The sequence below is a fragment of the Syngnathus leptorhynchus genome, unplaced genomic scaffold (genome assembly GCF_054491065.1).
Source record: "Syngnathus leptorhynchus isolate UIUO unplaced genomic scaffold, UIUO_Slep HiC_scaffold_32, whole genome shotgun sequence".
NCBI lineage: Eukaryota > Metazoa > Chordata > Actinopteri > Syngnathiformes > Syngnathidae > Syngnathus > Syngnathus leptorhynchus.
The window spans coordinates 882,501-897,771 of record NW_028231999.1 but is presented as its reverse complement, the minus strand read 5'-3'; the positions used below and the strand labels follow the sequence as shown (position 1 = coordinate 897,771).

At 56.5% G+C, this 15,271-nt stretch overlaps 1 non-coding gene across 1 annotated transcript in view; it reads left to right on the top strand.

Moving 5' to 3' along the window:
- Positions 1-15,075: 15,075 nt before the first annotated feature.
- Positions 15,076-15,271, top strand: part of LOC147038867 (18S ribosomal RNA) — a 1,907-nt gene continuing 1,711 nt past the window's right edge. Inside the window, exon 1 of the ribosomal RNA XR_015063616.1 lies at positions 15,076-15,271. This exon is cut by the window's right edge and continues 1,711 nt beyond it. This is a non-coding gene — a ribosomal RNA (18S ribosomal RNA).

The following is a 15,271-nucleotide window of genomic DNA, read 5'->3' as shown; positions in this document are numbered from 1 at the left end:
TGGAGCTATGGAGCTCTGGAGGTATGGAGCTATGGAGCCCTGGAGCTATGGAGCCCTGGAGCTATGGAAGTATGGAGCTCTGGTGCTATGGAGCTATGGAGCTCTGGTGCTATGGAGCTATGGAGCTCTGGAGCTATGGAGCTCTGGAGGTATGGAGCTATGGAGCTATGGAGCTCTGGAGGTATGGAGCTATGGAGCTATGGAAGTATGGAGCTCTGGTGCTATGGAGCTATGGAGCTCTGGTGCTATGGAGCTATGGAGCTCTGGTGCTATGGAGCTATGGAGCTCTGGTGCTATGGAGCTCTGGTGCTATGGAGCTCTGGTGCTATGGAGCTATGGAGCTCTGGTGCTATGGAGCTATGGAGCTCTGGAGGTATGGAGCTCTGGAGGTATGGAGCTCTGGAGGTATGGAGCTTTGGAGCCCTGGAGCTCTGGAGGTATGGAGCTATGGTGCTATGGAGCTCTGAAGCCATGGAGCTCTGGTGCTATGGAGCTCTGGAGCTCTGGAGGTATGGAGCTCTGGAGGTATGGAGCTATGGAGCCCTGGAGCTCTGGAGGTATGGAGCTATGGTGCTATGGAGCTCTGAAGCCATGGAGCTCTGGTGCTATGGAGCTCTGGAGCTCTGGAGGTATGGAGCTCTGGAGGTATGGAGCTATGGAGCCCTGGAGCTCTGGAGGTATGGAGCTATGGTGCTATGGAGCTCTGAAGCCATGGAGCTCTGGTGCTATGGAGCTCTGGAGCTCTGGAGGTATGGAGCTCTGGAGGTATGGAGCTCTGGAGGTATGGAGCTATGGAGCCCTGGAGCTCTGGAGGTATGGAGCTATGGTGCTATGGAGCTCTGAAGCCATGGAGCTCTGGTGCTATGGAGCTCTGGAGGTATGGAGCTCTGGAGGTATGGAGCTCTGGAGGTATGGAGCTATGGAGCCCTGGAGCTCTGGAGGTATGGAGCTATGGTGCTATGGAGCTCTGAAGCCATGGAGCTCTGGTGCTATGGAGCTATGGAGCTCTGGTGCTATGGAGCTATGGAGGTATGGAGCCACCAGCCAGCACCCTCCGTGGCTGGATCAATGGAAGTGTTTTAGGTACCAGGCAGCCAAAGGGCCGAGGCCTCACGCTCGACCACGCCGGCGCAGAGTTCCAGCCGCTCGGATAAGCTCTGTCACTCACCCGCCGCGCAGCCACCGGTAACGGGGAAATGTCGCCGCCTTGTGGACACGCCGTTGTAAATGAATGGGCTTTCGCACTTAGTGCAATTTTCGCCAACTCTCTGACTTAGAGCTATGGAAGTATGGAGCTATGGAGCCACCAGCCACCCAGGCTGGAGCTCTGGAGCTCTGGAGGTATGGAGCTCTGGTGCTATGGAAGTATGGAGCTCTGGTGCTATGGAAGTATGGAGCTATGGAGGTATGGAAGTATGGAGCTATGGAAGTATGGAGCTATGGAGCTCTGGAAGTATGGAGCTATGGAGCTCTGGAGGTATGGAGCCCTGGAGCTATGGAGCCCTGGAGCTATGGAAGTATGGAGCTCTGGTGCTATGGAGCTATGGAGCTCTGGTGCTATGGAGCTATGGAGCTATGGAGCTCTGGAGCTATGGAGCTCTGGAGGTATGGAGCTATGGAGCTATGGAGCTCTGGAGGTATGGAGCTATGGAGCTATGGAAGTATGGAGCTCTGGTGCTATGGAGCTATGGAGCTCTGGTGCTATGGAGCTATGGAGCTCTGGTGCTATGGAGCTATGGAGCTATGGAGCTCTGGAAGTATGGAGCTCTGGTGCTATGGAGCTATGGAGCTCTGGTGCTATGGAGCTATGGAGCTCTGGTGCTATGGAGCTCTGGTGCTATGGAGCTCTGGTGCTATGGAGCTATGGAGCTCTGGTGCTATGGAGCTCTGGAGGTATGGAGCTCTGGAGGTATGGAGCTCTGGAGGTATGGAGCTATGGAGCCCTGGAGCTCTGGAGGTATGGAGCTATGGTGCTATGGAGCTCTGAAGCCATGGAGCTCTGGTGCTATGGAGCTATGGAGCTCTGGTGCTATGGAGCTATGGAGCTATGGAGCTCTGGAAGTATGGAGCTCTGGTGCTATGGAGCTATGGAGCTCTGGTGCTATGGAGCTATGGAGCTCTGGTGCTATGGAGCTATGGAGCTCTGGTGCTATGGAGCTCTGGTGCTATGGAGCTCTGGTGCTATGGAGCTATGGAGCTCTGGTGCTATGGAGGTATGGAGCTCTGGAGGTATGGAGCTCTGGAGGTATGGAGCTATGGAGCCCTGGAGCTCTGGAGGTATGGAGCTATGGTGCTATGGAGCTCTGAAGCCATGGAGCTCTGGTGCTATGGAGCTCTGGAGGTATGGAGCTCTGGAGGTATGGAGCTCTGGAGGTATGGAGCTATGGAGCCCTGGAGCTCTGGAGGTATGGAGCTATGGTGCTATGGAGCTCTGAAGCCATGGAGCTCTGGTGCTATGGAGCTCTGGAGGTATGGAGCTCTGGAGGTATGGAGCTCTGGAGGTATGGAGCTATGGCCCTGGAGCTCTGGAGGTATGGAGCTATGGTGCTATGGAGCTCTGAAGCCATGGAGCTCTGGTGCTATGGAGCTATGGAGCTCTGGTGCTATGGAGCTATGGAGGTATGGAGCCACCAGCCAGCACCCTCCGTGGCTGGATCAATGGAAGTGTTTTAGGTACCAGGCAGCCAAAGGGCCGAGGCCTCACGCTCGACCACGCCGGCGCAGAGTTCCAGCCGCTCGGATAAGCTCTGTCACTCACCCGCCGCGCAGCCACCGGTAACGGGGAAATGTCGCCGCCTTGTGGACACGCCGTTGTAAATGAATGGGCTTTCGCACTTAGTGCAATTTTCGCCAACTCTCTGACTGGAGCTATGGAAGTATGGAGCTATGGAGCCACCAGCCACCCAGGCTGGAGCTATGGAGCTCTGGAGGTATGGAGCTCTGGTGCTATGGAAGTATGGAGCCCTGGAGCTATGGAGCCCTGGAGCTATGGAGCTATGGAGCCCTGGAGCTATGGAGCTATGGAGCCCTGGAGCTATGGAGCTATGGAGCTCTGGTGCTATGGAGCTATGGAGCTCTGGTGCTATGGAGCTATGGAGCTCTGGTGCTATGGAGCTATGGAGCTCTGGTGCTATGGAGCTATGGAGCTCTGGAAGTATGGAGCTATGGAGCTCTGGAGGTATGGAGCTATGGAGCTCTGGAGGTATGGAGCTATGGAGCCCTGGAGCTATGGAGCCCTGGAGCTATGGAAGTATGGAGCTCTGGTGCTATGGAGCTATGGAGCTCTGGTGCTATGGAGCTATGGAGCTCTGGAGCTATGGAGCTCTGGAGCTATGGAGCTCTGGAGGTATGGAGCTATGGAGCTATGGAGCTCTGGAGGTATGGAGCTATGGAGCTATGGAAGTATGGAGCTCTGGTGCTATGGAGCTATGGAGCTCTGGTGCTATGGAGCTATGGAGCTCTGGTGCTATGGAGCTATGGAGCTATGGAGCTCTGGAAGTATGGAGCTCTGGTGCTATGGAGCTATGGAGCTCTGGTGCTATGGAGCTATGGAGCTCTGGTGCTATGGAGCTCTGGTGCTATGGAGCTCTGGTGCTATGGAGCTATGGAGCTCTGGTGCTATGGAGCTCTGGAGGTATGGAGCTCTGGAGGTATGGAGCTCTGGAGGTATGGAGCTATGGAGCCCTGGAGCTCTGGAGGTATGGAGCTATGGTGCTATGGAGCTCTGAAGCCATGGAGCTCTGGTGCTATGGAGCTATGGAGCTCTGGTGCTATGGAGCTATGGAGCTATGGAGCTCTGGAAGTATGGAGCTCTGGTGCTATGGAGCTATGGAGCTCTGGTGCTATGGAGCTATGGAGCTCTGGTGCTATGGAGCTATGGAGCTCTGGTGCTATGGAGCTCTGGTGCTATGGAGCTCTGGTGCTATGGAGCTATGGAGCTCTGGTGCTATGGAGCTATGGAGCTCTGGAGGTATGGAGCTCTGGAGGTATGGAGCTCTGGAGGTATGGAGCTATGGAGCCCTGGAGCTCTGGAGGTATGGAGCTATGGTGCTATGGAGCTCTGAAGCCATGGAGCTCTGGTGCTATGGAGCTCTGGAGCTCTGGAGGTATGGAGCTCTGGAGGTATGGAGCTATGGAGCCCTGGAGCTCTGGAGGTATGGAGCTATGGTGCTATGGAGCTCTGAAGCCATGGAGCTCTGGTGCTATGGAGCTCTGGAGCTCTGGAGGTATGGAGCTCTGGAGGTATGGAGCTCTGGAGGTATGGAGCTATGGAGCCCTGGAGCTCTGGAGGTATGGAGCTATGGTGCTATGGAGCTCTGAAGCCATGGAGCTCTGGTGCTATGGAGCTCTGGAGGTATGGAGCTCTGGAGGTATGGAGCTCTGGAGGTATGGAGCTATGGAGCCCTGGAGCTCTGGAGGTATGGAGCTATGGTGCTATGGAGCTCTGAAGCCATGGAGCTCTGGTGCTATGGAGCTCTGGAGGTATGGAGCTCTGGAGGTATGGAGCTCTGGAGGTATGGAGCTATGGCCCTGGAGCTCTGGAGGTATGGAGCTATGGTGCTATGGAGCTCTGAAGCAATGGAGCTCTGGTGCTATGGAGCTATGGAGCTCTGGTGCTATGGAGCTATGGAGGTATGGAGCCACCAGCCAGCACCCTCCGTGGCTGGATCAATGGAAGTGTTTTAGGTACCAGGCAGCCAAAGGGCCGAGGCCTCACGCTCGACCACGCCGGCGCAGAGTTCCAGCCGCTCGGATAAGCTCTGTCACTCACCCGCCGCGCAGCCACCGGTAACGGGGAAATGTCGCCGCCTTGTGGACACGCCGTTGTAAATGAATGGGCTTTCGCACTTAGTGCAATTTTCGCCAACTCTCTGACTGGAGCTATGGAAGTATGGAGCTATGGAGCCACCAGCCACCCAGGCTGGAGCTATGGAGCTCTGGAGGTATGGAGCTCTGGTGCTATGGAAGTATGGAGCTATGGAGCTATGGAAGTATGGAGCTATGGAGCTATGGAGCTCTGGAAGTATGGAACTATGGAGCTCTGGAGGTATGGAGCTATGGAGCCCTGGAGCCCTGGAGCTATGGAGCCCTGGAGCTATGGAGCTATGGAGCCCTGGAGCTATGGAGCTATGGAGCCCTGGAGCTATGGAGCTATGGAGCTCTGGTGCTATGGAGCTATGGAGCTCTGGTGCTATGGAGCTATGGAGCTCTGGTGCTATGGAGCTATGGAGCTCTGGTGCTATGGAGCTATGGAGCTCTGGAAGTATGGAGCTATGGAGCTCTGGAGGTATGGAGCTATGGAGCTCTGGAGGTATGGAGCTATGGAGCCCTGGAGCTATGGAGCCCTGGAGCTATGGAAGTATGGAGCTCTGGTGCTATGGAGCTATGGAGCTCTGGTGCTATGGAGCTATGGAGCTCTGGAGCTATGGAGCTCTGGAGGTATGGAGCTATGGAGCTCTGGAGGTATGGAGCTATGGAGCTATGGAAGTATGGAGCTCTGGTGCTATGGAGCTATGGAGCTCTGGTGCTATGGAGCTATGGAGCTCTGGTGCTATGGAGCTATGGAGCTATGGAGCTCTGGAAGTATGGAGCTCTGGTGCTATGGAGCTATGGAGCTCTGGTGCTATGGAGCTATGGAGCTCTGGTGCTATGGAGCTATGGAGCTCTGGTGCTATGGAGCTATGGTGCTATGGAGCTCTGGTGCTATGGAGCTATGGAGCTCTGGTGCTATGGAGCTATGGAGCTCTGGAGGTATGGAGCTCTGGAGGTATGGAGCTCTGGAGGTATGGAGCTTTGGAGCCCTGGAGCTCTGGAGGTATGGAGCTATGGTGCTATGGAGCTCTGAAGCCATGGAGCTCTGGTGCTATGGAGCTATGGAGCTCTGGTGCTATGGAGCTATGGAGGTATGGAGCCACCAGCCAGCACCCTCCGTGGCTGGATCAATGGAAGTGTTTTAGGTACCAGGCAGCCAAAGGGCCGAGGCCTCACGCTCGACCACGCCGGCGCAGAGTTCCAGCCGCTCGGATAAGCTCTGTCACTCACCCGCCGCGCAGCCACCGGTAACGGGGAAATGTCGCCGCCTTGTGGACACGCCGTTGTAAATGAATGGGCTTTCGCACTTAGTGCAATTTTCGCCAACTCTCTGACTTAGAGCTATGGAAGTATGGAGCTATGGAGCCACCAGCCACCCAGGCTGGAGCTCTGGAGCTCTGGAGGTATGGAGCTCTGGTGCTATGGAAGTATGGAGCTCTGGTGCTATGGAAGTATGGAGCTATGGAGGTATGGAAGTATGGAGCTATGGAAGTATGGAGCTATGGAGCTCTGGAAGTATGGAGCTATGGAGCTCTGGAGGTATGGAGCCCTGGAGCTATGGAGCCCTGGAGCTATGGAAGTATGGAGCTCTGGTGCTATGGAGCTATGGAGCTCTGGTGCTATGGAGCTATGGAGCTACTGAGCTCTGGAGCTATGGAGCTCTGGAGGTATGGAGCTATGGAGCTATGGAGCTCTGGAGGTATGGAGCTATGGAGCTATGGAAGTATGGAGCTCTGGTGCTATGGAGCTATGTAGCTCTGGTGCTATGGAGCTATGGAGCTCTGGTGCTATGGAGCTATGGAGCTATGGAGCTCTGGAAGTATGGAGCTCTGGTGCTATGGAGCTATGGAGCTCTGGTGCTATGGAGCTATGGAGCTCTGGTGCTATGGAGCTCTGGTGCTATGGAGCTCTGGTGCTATGGAGCTATGGAGCTCTGGTGCTATGGAGCTATGGAGCTCTGGAGGTATGGAGCTCTGGAGGTATGGAGCTCTGGAGGTATGGAGCTATGGAGCCCTGGAGCTCTGGAGGTATGGAGCTATGGTGCTATGGAGCTCTGAAGCCATGGAGCTCTGGTGCTATGGAGCTCTGGAGCTCTGGAGGTATGGAGCTCTGGAGGTATGGAGCTATGGAGCCCTGGAGCTCTGGAGGTATGGAGCTATGGAGCTCTGAAGCCATGGAGCTCTGGTGCTATGGAGCTCTGGAGCTCTGGAGGTATGGAGCTCTGGAGGTATGGAGCTCTGGAGGTATGGAGCTATGGAGCCCTGGAGCTCTGGAGGTATGGAGCTATGGTGCTATGGAGCTCTGAAGCCATGGAGCTCTGGTGCTATGGAGCTCTGGAGGTATGGAGCTCTGGAGGTATGGAGCTCTGGAGGTATGGAGCTATGGAGCCCTGGAGCTCTGGAGGTATGGAGCTATGGTGCTATGGAGCTCTGAAGCCATGGAGCTCTGGTGCTATGGAGCTCTGGAGGTATGGAGCTCTGGAGGTATGGAGCTCTGGAGGTATGGAGCTATGGAACCCTGGAGCTCTGGAGGTATGGAGCTATGGTGCTATGGAGCTCTGAAGCCATGGAGCTCTGGTGCTATGGAGCTATGGAGCTCTGGTGCTATGGAGCTATGGAGGTATGGAGCCACCAGCCAGCACCCTCCGTGGCTGGATCAATGGAAGTGTTTTAGGTACCAGGCAGCCAAAGGGCCGAGGCCTCACGCTCGACCACGCCGGCGCAGAGTTCCAGCCGCTCGGATAAGCTCTGTCACTCACCCGCCGCGCAGCCACCGGTAACGGGGAAATGTCGCCGCCTGGCGGACACGCCGTTGTAAATGAATGGGCTTTCGCACTTAGTGCAATTTTCGCCAACTCTCTGACTTAGAGCTATGGAAGTATGGAGCTATGGAGCCACCAGCCACCCAGGCTGGAGCTATGGAGCTCTGGAGGTATGGAGCTCAGGTGCTATGGAAGTATGGAGCTATGGAGCTATGGAAGTATGGAGCTATGGAGCTATGGAGCTCTGGAAGTATGGAGCTATGGAGCTCTGGAGGTATGGAGCTATGGAGCCCTGGAGCCCTGGAGCTATGGAGCTCTGGTGCTATGGAGGTATGGAGCTCTGGAGGTATGGAGCTCTGGAGGTATGGAGCTATGGAGCTATGGAGCCCTGGAGCTATGGAGCTATGGAGCCCTGGAGCTATGGAGCTATGGAGCCCTGGAGCTATGGAGCTATGGAGCTCTGGTGCTATGGAGCTATGGAGCTCTGGTGCTATGGAGCTATGGAGCTCTGGTGCTATGGAGCTATGGAGCTCTGGTGCTATGGAGCTATGGAGCTCTGGAAGTATGGAGCTATGGAGCTCTGGAGGTATGGAGCTATGGAGCCCTGGAGCTATGGAGCCCTGGAGCTATGGAAGTATGGAGCTCTGGTGCTATGGAGCTATGGAGCTCTGGTGCTATGGAGCTATGGAGCTCTGGAGCTATGGAGCTCTGGAGGTATGGAGCTATGGAGCTATGGAGCTCTGGAGGTATGGAGCTATGGAGCTATGGAAGTATGGAGCTCTGGTGCTATGGAGCTATGGAGCTCTGGTGCTATGGAGCTATGGAGCTCTGGTGCTATGGAGCTATGGAGCTATGGAGCTCTGGAAGTATGGAGCTCTGGTGCTATGGAGCTATGGAGCTCTGGTGCTATGGAGCTATGGAGCTCTGGTGCTATGGAGCTATGGAGCTCTGGTGCTATGGAGCTCTGGTGCTATGGAGCTCTGGTGCTATGGAGCTCTGGTGCTATGGAGCTATGGAGCTCTGGAGGTATGGAGCTCTGGAGGTATGGAGCTATGGAGCCCTGGAGCTCTGGAGGTATGGAGCTATGGTGCTATGGAGCTCTGAAGCCATGGAGCTCTGGTGCTATGGAGCTATGGAGCTCTGGTGCTATGGAGCTATGGAGGTATGGAGCCACCAGCCAGCACCCTCCGTGGCTGGATCAATGGAAGTGTTTTAGGTACCAGGCAGCCAAAGGGCCGAGGCCTCACGCTCGACCACGCCGGCGCAGAGTTCCAGCCGCTCGGATAAGCTCTGTCACTCACCCGCCGCGCAGCCACCGGTAACGGGGAAATGTCGCCGCCTGGCGGACACGCCGTTGTAAATGAATGGGCTTTCGCACTTAGTGCAATTTTCGCCAACTCTCTGACTTAGAGCTATGGAAGTATGGAGCTATGGAGCCACCAGCCACCCAGGCTGGAGCTATGGAGCTCTGGAGGTATGGAGCTCAGGTGCTATGGAAGTATGGAGCTATGGAGCTATGGAAGTATGGAGCTATGGAGCTATGGAGCTCTGGAAGTATGGAGCTATGGAGCTCTGGAGGTATGGAGCTATGGAGCCCTGGAGCCCTGGAGCTATGGAGCTCTGGTGCTATGGAGGTATGAAGCTCTGGAGGTATGGAGCTCTGGAGGTATGGAGCTATGGAGCTATGGAGCCCTGGAGCTATGGAGCTATGGAGCCCTGGAGCTATGGAGCTATGGAGCCCTGGAGCTATGGAGCTATGGAGCTCTGGTGCTATGGAGCTATGGAGCTCTGGTGCTATGGAGCTATGGAGCTCTGGTGCTATGGAGCTATGGAGCTCTGGTGCTATGGAGCTATGGAGCTCTGGAAGTATGGAGCTATGGAGCTCTGGAGGTATGGAGCTATGGAGCCCTGGAGCTATGGAGCCCTGGAGCTATGGAAGTATGGAGCTCTGGTGCTATGGAGCTATGGAGCTCTGGTGCTATGGAGCTATGGAGCTCTGGAGCTATGGAGCTCTGGAGGTATGGAGCTATGGAGCTATGGAGCTCTGGAGGTATGGAGCTATGGAGCTATGGAAGTATGGAGCTCTGGTGCTATGGAGCTATGGAGCTCTGGTGCTATGGAGCTATGGAGCTCTGGTGCTATGGAGCTATGGAGCTCTGGAAGTATGGAGCTCTGGTGCTATGGAGCTATGGAGCTCTGGTGCTATGGAGCTATGGAGCTCTGGTGCTATGGAGCTATGGAGCTCTGGTGCTATGGAGCTCTGGTGCTACGGAGCTCTGGTGCTATGGAGCTATGGAGCTCTGGTGCTATGGAGCTATGGAGCTCTGGAGGTATGGAGCTCTGGAGGTATGGAGCTCTGGAGGTATGGAGCTTTGGAGCCCTGGAGCTCTGGAGGTATGGAGCTATGGTGCTATGGAGCTCTGAAGCCATGGAGCTCTGGTGCTATGGAGCTCTGGAGCTCTGGAGGTATGGAGCTCTGGAGGTATGGAGCTATGGAGCCCTGGAGCTCTGGAGGTATGGAGCTATGGTGCTATGGAGCTCTGAAGCCATGGAGCTCTGGTGCTATGGAGCTCTGGAGCTCTGGAGGTATGGAGCTCTGGAGGTATGGAGCTATGGAGCCCTGGAGCTCTGGAGGTATGGAGCTATGGTGCTATGGAGCTCTGAAGCCATGGAGCTCTGGTGCTATGGAGCTCTGGAGCTCTGGAGGTATGGAGCTCTGGAGGTATGGAGCTCTGGAGGTATGGAGCTATGGAGCCCTGGAGCTCTGGAGGTATGGAGCTATGGTGCTATGGAGCTCTGAAGCCATGGAGCTTTTGGTGCTATGGAGCTCTGGAGGTATGGAGCTCTGGAGGTATGGAGCTCTGGAGGTATGGAGCTATGGAGCCCTGGAGCTCTGGAGGTATGGAGCTATGGTGCTATGGAGCTCTGAAGCCATGGAGCTCTGGTGCTATGGAGCTCTGGAGGTATGGAGCTCTGGAGGTATGGAGCTCTGGAGGTATGGAGCTATGGAGCCCTGGAGCTCTGGAGGTATGGAGCTATGGTGCTATGGAGCTCTGAAGCCATGGAGCTCTGGTGCTATGGAGCTCTGGAGGTATGGAGCTCTGGAGGTATGGAGCTCTGGAGGTATGGAGCTATGGAGCCCTGGAGCTCTGGAGGTATGGAGCTATGGTGCTATGGAGCTCTGAAGCCATGGAGCTCTGGTGCTATGGAGCTCTGGAGGTATGGAGCTCTGGAGGTATGGAGCTCTGGAGGTATGGAGCTATGGAGCCCTGGAGCTCTGGAGGTATGGAGCTATGGTGCTATGGAGCTCTGAAGCCATGGAGCTCTGGTGCTATGGAGCTATGGAGCTCTGGTGCTATGGAGCTATGGAGGTATGGAGCCACCAGCCAGCACCCTCCGTGGCTGGATCAATGGAAGTGTTTTAGGTACCAGGCAGCCAAAGGGCCGAGGCCTCACGCTCGACCACGCCGGCGCAGAGTTCCAGCCGCTCGGATAAGCTCTGTCACTCACCCGCCGCGCAGCCACCGGTAACGGGGAAATGTCGCCGCCTGGCGGACACGCCGTTGTAAATGAATGGGCTTTCGCACTTAGTGCAATTTTCGCCAACTCTCTGACTTAGAGCTATGGAAGTATGGAGCTATGGAGCCACCAGCCACCCAGGCTGGAGCTATGGAGCTCTGGAGGTATGGAGCTCAGGTGCTATGGAAGTATGGAGCTATGGAGCTATGGAAGTATGGAGCTATGGAGCTATGGAGCTCTGGAAGTATGGAGCTATGGAGCTCTGGAGGTATGGAGCTATGGAGCCCTGGAGGTATGGAGCTCAGGTGCTATGGAAGTATGGAGCTATGGAGCTATGGAAGTATGGAGCTATGGAGCTATGGAGCTCTGGAAGTATGGAGCTATGGAGCTCTGGAGGTATGGAGCTATGGAGCCCTGGAGCCCTGGAGCTATGGAGCTCTGGTGCTATGGAGGTATGGAGCTCTGGAGGTATGGAGCTCTGGAGGTATGGAGCTATGGAGCTATGGAGCCCTGGAGCTATGGAGCTATGGAGCCCTGGAGCTATGGAGCTATGGAGCCCTGGAGCTATGGAGCTATGGAGCTCTGGTGCTATGGAGCTATGGAGCTCTGGTGCTATGGAGCTATGGAGCTCTGGTGCTATGGAGCTATGGAGCTCTGGTGCTATGGAGCTATGGAGCTCTGGAAGTATGGAGCTATGGAGCTCTGGAGGTATGGAGCTATGGAGCCCTGGAGCTATGGAGCCCTGGAGCTATGGAAGTATGGAGCTCTGGTGCTATGGAGCTATGGAGCTCTGGTGCTATGGAGCTATGGAGCTCTGGAGCTATGGAGCTCTGGAGGTATGGAGCTATGGAGCTATGGAGCTCTGGAGGTATGGAGCTATGGAGCTATGGAAGTATGGAGCTCTGGTGCTATGGAGCTATGGAGCTCTGGTGCTATGGAGCTATGGAGCTCTGGTGCTATGGAGCTATGGAGCTATGGAGCTCTGGAAGTATGGAGCTCTGGTGCTATGGAGCTATGGAGCTCTGGTGCTATGGAGCTATGGAGCTCTGGTGCTATGGAGCTATGGAGCTCTGGTGCTATGGAGCTCTGGTGCTATGGAGCTCTGGTGCTATGGAGCTATGGAGCTCTGGTGCTATGGAGCTATGGAGCTCTGGAGGTATGGAGCTCTGGAGGTATGGAGCTCTGGAGGTATGGAGCTTTGGAGCCCTGGAGCTCTGGAGGTATGGAGCTATGGTGCTATGGAGCTCTGAAGCCATGGAGCTCTGGTCCTATGGAGCTCTGGAGCTCTGGAGGTATGGAGCTCTGGAGGTATGGAGCTATGGAGCCCTGGAGCTCTGGAGGTATGGAGCTATGGTGCTATGGAGCTCTGAAGCCATGGAGCTCTGGTGCTATGGAGCTCTGGAGCTCTGGAGGTATGGAGCTCTGGAGGTATGGAGCTATGGAGCCCTGGAGCTCTGGAGGTATGGAGCTATGGTGCTATGGAGCTCTGAAGCCATGGAGCTCTGGTGCTATGGAGCTCTGGAGCTCTGGAGGTATGGAGCTCTGGAGGTATGGAGCTCTGGAGGTATGGAGCTATGGAGCCCTGGAGCTCTGGAGGTATGGAGCTATGGTGCTATGGAGCTCTGAAGCCATGGAGCTCTGGTGCTATGGAGCTCTGGAGGTATGGAGCTCTGGAGGTATGGAGCTCTGGAGGTATGGAGCTATGGAGCCCTGGAGCTCTGGAGGTATGGAGCTATGGTGCTATGGAGCTCTGAAGCCATGGAGCTCTGGTGCTATGGAGCTCTGGAGGTATGGAGCTCTGGAGGTATGGAGCTCTGGAGGTATGGAGCTATGGAGCCCTGGAGCTCTGGAGGTATGGAGCTATGGTGCTATGGAGCTCTGAAGCCATGGAGCTCTGGTGCTATGGAGCTCTGGAGGTATGGAGCTCTGGAGGTATGGAGCTCTGGAGGTATGGAGGTATGGAGCCCTGGAGCTCTGGAGGTATGGAGCTATGGTGCTATGGAGCTCTGAAGCCATGGAGCTCTGGTGCTATGGAGCTATGGAGCTCTGGTGCTATGGAGCTATGGAGGTATGGAGCCACCAGCCAGCACCCTCCGTGGCTGGATCAATGGAAGTGTTTTAGGTACCAGGCAGCCAAAGGGCCGAGGCCTCACGCTCGACCACGCCGGCGCAGAGTTCCAGCCGCTCGGATAAGCTCTGTCACTCACCCGCCGCGCAGCCACCGGTAACGGGGAAATGTCGCCGCCTTGTGGACACGCCGTTGTAAATGAATGGGCTTTCGCACTTAGTGCAATTTTCGCCAACTCTCTGACTTAGAGCTATGGAAGTATGGAGCTATGGAGCCACCAGCCACCCAGGCTGGAGCTCTGGAGCTCTGGAGGTATGGAGCTCTGGTGCTATGGAAGTATGGAGCTCTGGTGCTATGGAAGTATGGAGCTATGGAGGTATGGAAGTATGGAGCTATGGAAGTATGGAGCTATGGAGCTCTGGAAGTATGGAGCTATGGAGCTCTGGAGGTATGGAGCCCTGGAGCTATGGAGCCCTGGAGCTATGGAAGTATGGAGCTCTGGTGCTATGGAGCTATGGAGCTCTGGTGCTATGGAGCTATGGAGCTATGGAGCTCTGGAGCTATGGAGCTCTGGAGGTATGGAGCTATGGAGCTATGGAGCTCTGGAGGTATGGAGCTATGGAGCTATGGAAGTATGGAGCTCTGGTGCTATGGAGCTATGGAGCTCTGGTGCTATGGAGCTATGGAGCTCTGGTGCTATGGAGCTATGGAGCTCTGGAAGTATGGAGCTCTGGTGCTATGGAGCTATGGAGCTCTGGTGCTATGGAGCTATGGAGCTCTGGTGCTATGGAGCTCTGGTGCTATGGAGCTCTGGTGCTATGGAGCTATGGAGCTCTGGTGCTATGGAGCTCTGGAGGTATGGAGCTCTGGAGGTATGGAGCTCTGGAGGTATGGAGCTATGGAGCCCTGGAGCTCTGGAGGTATGGAGCTATGGTGCTATGGAGCTCTGGAGCTCGACCAGAGTCCGACTCGGGCCGGGGCGCAGATTCCCGCTTGGGTGACCGAACGTTCTCTGCTCGGGCCGGAGGGCCGACGCCCGTCCCCCCCCGTCGTCCCCCACGGACCGCCTCCGAGGCCACTTCGCACGGCTCATCCTCGGCTCCCTACCAATGCTTAATCGATGGGGCCGCCCGGCCGGATTCGCGCCCCCCTGTCCACCGCGAGTCTCCCCAGACTAACCCGAGTTACCGCCCAGCTCGCCTAACCTTGCACTCGCTCTGCCAAACGGTCGTGTAGTCGGCGGGGCCGTCCTACGGGTCGCCCTCCGTCCCCAAACGCGCGGCGGGATAGCGGCAAGGCGGCGGCGGCGGCCAGCGGCGTCGGGGCGCTCGCACCGGAGAAGAGGCGTCTTACGAGGCCGGGCGCAGCTCCCTCTCGTTTACTTGCTGAGTAGCGGCGCTCGAAGGTTCCGCGGCGAGCGCGGCTCATCCCATTGAATGTCCCTGCACCAGGCTCCATCGAAGGGCCGCCCGGCCGGATTCGCACCCCCCTGTCCACCGCGAAGTCCCCTCGACTAACCCGAGTTACCGCCCAGTTCGCCTAACCTTGCATCGCCCCGCCAAACGAGCGAGTTGTCGGCCGTCCTGCGGGTCGCCACCGGCCCCAAACGTGCGGAGGGATAGCGGCAAGGCGGCGGCGGCGGCCAGCGGCGTCGGGGTCGACCTAGCACCGGAGAAGAGGTGTCTTACGAGGCCGGGCGCAGCTCCTCTCGTTTAGGGGTCCGCGAGGGTCGCATTCGAGGTTCCGCGTCCTCGGCTTCGGCTGCGCCGGGTCCAGCCCGATCCATCTCACCCCGCGGCAGCGTCAGACCACCTAGAGCCCCCGCGAACCGCGGCCGGCGTCCGGAAAACAGTCGCGCGAGCCCCCGCTCCGGCGGGCCGGCGAGCGAGAGGCGCTACCCAGCCACCCTCTCTCCTACCTGGTTGATCCTGCCAGTAGCATATGCTTGTCTCAAAGATTAAGCCATGCAAGTCTAAGTGCACACGGCCCGTACAGCGAAACTGCGAATGGCTCATTAAATCAGTTATGGTTCCTTTGATCGCTCCTCAGTTACTTGGATAACTGTGGCAATTCTAGAGCTAATACATGCAAACGGGCGCCGACCTCCGGGG